Below are 7,547 nucleotides of genomic sequence, written 5' to 3' on the forward strand. Positions count from 1 at the left end.
TTCCCTACCCTTTCGTCTTCTTCTCTCAAATCTGATTCTCTAAATGTTGCAGGTGGTTTTTCAATGTTTATAGCTTCATCTTTTGATAGCTTCTGAGATGAAACAGGTCCCTTTTCAATGCTTACATCTTCAACTTCTGATGGCCTTTGCTCTGAAACAGGTGGTGTAATTTGCTGAATCACATCAGACCCTCTATATTGTGAATTTTTACTGGCCTTTTTCTTTCTCACAGAACCCCTTTTAGGAGAACTTTTTTCATCTGACTTTCCAGCAAATGAGAATACATGCACTGGCAATTTTGAAGAAGTACTAGTGCCATCACCTTTTTTTATGTCTCCATCTGCCCCTGCCCCACCTTTTTTGTTGTAGTTGCTGTCTCCAACAGCATCTTTCTTTGGGTTAAAGATGTCTTCATCTTCTATTGTTTCCAACCCATCTTTTAACCATTCTGGCTCTTCATCATCTTCACATGCACCTGTCCCCGTAGTGTTAGTGACCCCACCATCTTCACATGCATCCGTATCATGGCCTTCATTTTTTATTCCATCACTGACCCCACCATCTTCTGGCTCCTTGTCAAATGGCTCATCCCCACTGCAAGCATAAATTAGCCTTTCCTTAGGCAAGTTCCAGTAGCACTGGTTCATTAATTCAATATCATTATTGTCTCTAATTGGGTGTAGACTACCTTCTAAATTCACATCTGGGACACAAAACCAAAAAGTTACTCTAGTTGCTCCTTCATCTACCTTTTTAAACATTGTACACAGACTCACTATTGATAACTGATTTTCTATTATGTCTCTGAAAATAGCCATGTGGGTTCCTGTGTAGTGGAGCCTTGACTTTTCTCTTAATCTCCCACCAAAATACATGTGTATGTCAACTTTGTCCTCGGATTTCTCCTCTGCTACAGCATGATAAGCAATAAAGGACATCAGATATTAGTAATTTGTTTTTGACAACTACACAAAAAACTAACATAACACAATCAGAACAAACAATTTATTGTAGGTGGGATTGGGGACCACATTGGACCACAACATGTCTCCATATAAGCCATATTAAGATAATTACAGATTACAGAAGTTGTCGTGCTTGACTAGTCATGGCATTTAACAGTAGTAATTGATCAATACAAGTAATACTACACATTGATAGTATAAATTTAAGCCAAAAACACGGACTGTCAGACTCAACAATTGAGTCTGACCAAAAAGAAGGGGTGACCAGATTAGGACATGAAACGCGTAGCCTTATCTTTGCCAAACAATTGAGGAATTGGAACTAAAGCTAGTAAATGAGGGACCTCTTCTATAAAGCTATCCCTTTTTAAGCTTTCAATAATTATCAAAACTTTAGCAATTTGAAAGGGACGCTTAAGCTGTCTATCTATGCAGTTAGGTTTGCTGGGCATACATGAACAACCTTCATCTTCATTACATAAATACATCAAAAATATTATCTTTGTTAAATAATGGCCTCCCAATTTAATTTGAAATTAGTAAATAATATTTTCGCTTCCATATCATACCCTAAAACTCGAATGGAAATAGATGAGAGATGATATACTAACCCATTTTTCTTCGATTTTTCACCGCAAATGTTCACTTCCTCCTATTTTCCGTCGATCTTGATATTTGATTGAAATAAGAATCAAAATTTTTGCTGAAAATTGGCTACAGAAGGGGCTGCAATTGGCTACAAAAAGGCTGCTTTTGCTTCGATTTTTCACCGCAGATCTTCACTTCCTCGTATTATCTGTCGATCTTGATATTTGATTGAAATAACAATCAAAATTTTTGCTAAAATTTGGCTACAAAAGAGGCTGCTCCATCTTCTCTCTAGGGTTTTTTATTTCTTTCTCTCTCTCTTCGTTGGTTTTGACAGAATGAAGAGCAAAATTACTTCTACAATTGTCGCTTATATCAAAAGGGTATTTTCATCTTTTCACTCAGCTCCGTCTATTTTAACGATTTTCGTCGAATTTTCACAATAATTCAAAGCATGGGGTATCGACGTGTATGATATGAAACCAGAGGGGATTTTTTTGTATGATAGCTATACCACAGGGGACATTTTTGTTGTTTACCTTTAATAATTAATGGATTTCGATTGATATGAATGTGGGTATGAATGTTGGTTTCATTGATGTTCATTGTTATTTTTTGGTCTCTTTTGATGTGATTTTTCTGTTATTGACTGATGATGGTTGCTGCTACTGTTCTTTTTATGACAATTACTCTCTACTTTTATGATGACAAAAAGGGGGAGAAATTATAAAATAGATGTGGTTTGAGATGCTATTAGTAAGAGGGAGTTCATTTGATGCTGGTTTGGGATGCTATGAGTAAGGGTGAGTTTCTCATCATTTTTCTTCCTTTCATCCATTGTTTTGTCATCATAAAAAAAGCGGAGAATGTTGATCTTGATCCCTATCTTTTGATGTTTACAAAATAATGGATAATCCTAATATCTCTTCAAGAAATATTTTCAGTTATGAAGCAAATCAGATTCAGAGATCAAGTGCAAATGAAAGGGACAAAGGCTGCTGAATCTGTCGGACGTTTGGTTCGGACATCCGATAATCATTGCACAATTTTGGACGCATGAAAAACTCCACCACTGGACGTTCGAAGGAAATAAGACATTCCCCCTGACTCACTGATCTCGATCGGATGCAAGTATTGGACGTCTGATAGGATCGTTCAAATTCGACGAAAGGTGTCGGACGCTCACAAAGACAATATCGGACGTCTGATAGAATTGAGATATTCCTTCTAACTCATTGTCTGCTTTCGAACGCAAACACCGGACGTTCGATCGAATGGAAGAAGATTTTTCAAACTCTCTACCTGCTGTCGTACGCAAGAAACCAGACTACCGGACGTCCGATATTCCAACGGCTTGTTGACTCTTCAACAACTTTCTATCTGTTGGAAGCAATAATGAAGCACTTTCTTGGTCTCCTATAAATAGAGTATGTTCAGAAATTTCAAATAACTTTTGCACATTGAGACTACATCAGATCTTGAGTGATTAAGGTGTGAGAATATTCTTTAAAGAAAATTTGTACTCTTAGTTGTGTAATTTTCGATAAGTTTTTCAAGTGTGTTTCTATTTTTTCAATAGTGTAGTTTTGTGAGGGTTATTCGAGTGATAGTAAAACTTCCTTACTTGACCAAGTGCGGTTTGGGGCGAGGAGGAAGTGATCCTTCCTTTGTACACAAGAGATTGGTTGTAAGTTGATTAACTTAAAGAAACTTGCTATATAAAGTAATTTTCAAATTCAAGTGGAGTTTGAAATTTGGTTATTGTCTTGCAATATAAATTGTTTATCTCTTCTACTCCCAAGCACTTGTGCTTTCTCATCAATTGCTCCATTGTGCAGTCTTTTAAAAAAAGAGGGCAAGTTCTCAAAAAGTGACTCATATCTTGGTCAATTTTTTTAAACCACCTAATTCACCCCCCTCTTAGGTTGTTTTCGATCCTTACAGATAATACCTTCAAAGTACATATTGGTGGCACTACCACTTTTAGAAGCTGGCCAGCTCTTTACTCTTACACCATTTAAAGGACCGGAGATGGTGCAGTCGGTAACAAAGATACCCTCAACAGGCAGTTCATTGTCATACCTTCCAAGACTTCCAACACTAATTCCATGGCCAGGTCCACATGTCACTTTGCTTATCTTAACTTGTTTGGCACCATCACCAATTGAGATGCAATCGTCCCCGGTTCTTATGTTTGAATCTGTGATGACTACTCCAGTGGAATGTCCAATGTGAATACCATCAGTGTTGGGACTGTCCCCAGGTGCTGTGATTGTGAAGTGTTGGAATGTTATATTGTTGCATCCGAAAAGATTTACGTGAAATAGTTTGCTGTTCAAAGAAGTTAGGTCGCGGACGACAGCATTGTTGACTAAATTCAAGCTCAAAGTCTGCAATTTCAAGTTAAAAAAGCACAAGAATCAGATTACTAATTGAACTCGTGTATCGTTGGCAAAACATTCATAGCTGTGTATTCAATGTTGTAAAAGCTGGCTCACATTTGGAAGTTTACTGCATTCGATTTTTACACGACATTCATTTTGGGTCCAAGCTTTGGCTCCTTAGCCATCCAAGATACCACATCCGGAGAGTGTCAATTGGTCAACGTATATAATTGTCATCCATTCCTTATCCTTGCTTATTTGTGCAGGATCTTCAGGTGCTTTGATGGTGCCTTGTATTTGAATCTCAACGGGAGTTTTGCAAGGACCTTCAAGCTTCGCATCTTTCAATAAAAATGTGCCCTTTGGAATCAAAATTGTAGATGCTGTTGTAGAATTACATGCTTGTTTCCAAGCATCCGCCAAAACCTGAAACAATGGAAAATCTTTTAGAGCCCAATTGTTTATTTTAATGGGGACAATGCTTTCGACAAATCACGAACTTTTCTCCAAATTTTGGTGAACTGATCAATCAAACAAATCGATTTTGATGTATGTAGCTTCTGCATTAAGATTAAGATTAATTACCTGACTCATGTCAGCACTGCCATCTGGTTTTGCGCCAAGTTGAGTGACATCAATAGGCCCAGTTTGGGCCTGGGCAATGCATGTAAAGAACAGCCATGAACACAACAATGTGATGCCTAATGCTCTTTCCATCTTTTGCTCTTCTTTTTTTTTTTTCTTTTTTCTTTCCCACTATTTGCGTTTGCTTTATCTGAATAGTGTAATCTTAACTACATTTGTAGCCTTAGGAGTTTGGTACTGTTAATTTCCAAAATTTGCGTTTGTGGTTCGTAAGAGGCTCGAGTGTTGTGGTATAGTTGTGGCTATAACTTCGGTTACCTTTCTTCCCTTTCTCTATCCAACCATCTCTCCCTTCTTGATCTCTTAATTTGGTCAAAACATCTACCTGGTTGCTACTTTGATCTTATATTAACTAAAAAAGGTTAATGAAACTTGCGAATAAGAGATACAGTATGGATTTTTCCAACATGGGTGGTTCTCCTTATGGTCAATGGTTTGCAACTTTGAATAGTAATTTGAAATCTTTGGAGTTTATAGTTCTTCACAGTAAAGTGATTAACAATATGCTAAACTAATAGGATTATTGTATTAATAGGATTCCAAAATTATCCAAATTGGGTTTCTTGGAATCAAATTCTTTGAAATAGATGATATTTGATTTTAGAAATGATTTATATTGGTTTGTGCACATATACTTTTGCAAATGGTTAATTTCTCTATCCTCCTTTGAGGTTTGTCATATATCGAAGACATCCATCGCAGTAATTTGAAGAACTACAATGACCTCCCTATTAAAGATTGTGAAGTCCTTTTCCTTTATTTGATTTTTGACTATACGTAATTCAACTGTGAAGACAATATTCCACTTAGATCCAAAAAATTTAACAAGGACAATTTGGGTGTTTGCAGTATATATATTTTATGCTATTATTACCTCAAAGCTAAAATGCTTATATATCAACATGTTAAAATTGAAGAGTGTAACCTCATAAAACTAGGGGTAGCGTTTTGCTAAACTTGACAAACTTTAAAAAAGGCTAGTGTAATATAACCTTTCGTGAATCATAATTGATGGACGAGATGCCCATACAGTACAAATACACAAAGAATCAAGATTCAAGGTAACTATGTCGTATAAAATGTGATTTAACAGTTTCTCTTTTCCGTTTTTAGAATTTGCACGAGTTCATATTTTCTCATTTTAAGTGAAAACATGAACATGTTCTTATTCCTAATAGGCAAGTTGTTAAAGCAAACATCTTTTCCCCAGTTTATACATGAACGTAGACATTGCTTAAATTTTGGAAGGTCAGACAACATTGATCGCGTATATGATTATGATGTTTGATCAAGATTCATTTTAAAAAGTTATCAAATTTATTCATCAACTTGTAGACACTAATCGAATCTCTTTATTTATTTTAGTCTGAATTAACCTCAAGAAACTTTATTGTTTTTCAATAAATAATATCTATAGTCTCTGGGTGCGACTAGCTAATTGCCAGTCAGGGCAAATTTCTCAAAATAATGGTAAAACAAAGTATTTGTAGGGCTTTGTTCTATTCGTCTCATATTCTAGCGTTGCTATGCATGAGGACCGCACATCTCATGTATGGCGACGGGCTAAATTTTCTTTTTCTTTTTTTTTTTTATAATTTTTTAAACCAACCCATGTGTGCAGACATATTATTTTTTTTGCTTTCTAGTCCTAGAATCCTAGAATGTAAAATGTCTAACAAAAAAAAATGAATAGTGTAGCTATGCATATCATGTGTGGCTACACATTGATTTTTTTTTAAATTTTGAGTGCGATAACGCTTTGAATGATTATGATTCTGATCCAAAGAGGAAAAAGAAAATTTAAAGCATCTTTACTTAGAGTAATATATCTTATGCTTTTGGTGCCAAAAGGGAAAAACAATTGACAATTTGAAGTACTTCACTTGTAATTTATATTTGTCATGGTAAAACTTTTGAAAAAATCGTTCAAAACATTTCTCACATTTTGTATAATGACGTTTTTTGTCTCTCACTTTTAAAAATATAATTTTTCGTCTCTTATAAATTTACATTGGTCAAATTTAGTTCTTACCTAAGTTTCCGACTAGTTTTTTGTTGGAATTCATCACGTGCCTTGCATGTGATCAGTTTTTAGGGAAAATTATCAAAATAAAATTTACATAATTTAATCTATAGTTGATAGTTCCTTACATTTTACAAAATGAATTGTTTTGTCCCTCACATTTCACAAAATGAATTTTTTTATCTCTCATTGACCATGTGTACGAATAGTTTTTTTTTAAATCTATGTATATATCTATTTGATTTCACCTGAACAGTACGAATAGTATGTAATATATCTCTATTTGATTTTAATTAAACAGACTAATTGTAGTTGTACACATGATATTCAATAGACCTATACACAGGTTTAAATCTAACAATTTTAATTTAAACCCATATATATATCTATTTGATTTCACCATGTGAATCTATTTAATAAACGGGCATGCTTATTGTTTTTTTAGCCAATGAGCTATTGAGTATATAGGTACTGTTGAATTATTGCTAACATAATTAGTTCTTTCCTAATCCACCTAGATAAGATTATATCATCTCAAAATGAAACCTGTTATATATATATATATATATATATATACTAAATTTACATTATCAACTTTATTAGACACTATTTCTATATTTTTCATTTTCTTCTACCAATTTTTTTTTTAAACATTATTTAAGTTTGAAGTACCAGATCTAACATTCTCCATACTATTTTTCATTTTTGTGGATTTTAGATTATTTATAACTCCAGCTCTAAGACACTGTCATCTTTTGTCCAAGTTATTGTACACATAATATTATGATGCTTAATAATTATACTATGATATTTCTATCAACAAAGCAAAACTGTTAAGTAGGAAAAATGAATTTGCACATCAAAGAATGGGAATAATAATAGAGTTTATATCAAGGGCTTAATCTGTATCATTATTCTATGGAAAGTCATTTGTATAAAGAA

This window comes from Coffea arabica, chromosome 9e (genome assembly GCF_036785885.1).
Source record: "Coffea arabica cultivar ET-39 chromosome 9e, Coffea Arabica ET-39 HiFi, whole genome shotgun sequence".
Taxonomy (NCBI): domain Eukaryota; kingdom Viridiplantae; phylum Streptophyta; class Magnoliopsida; order Gentianales; family Rubiaceae; genus Coffea; species Coffea arabica.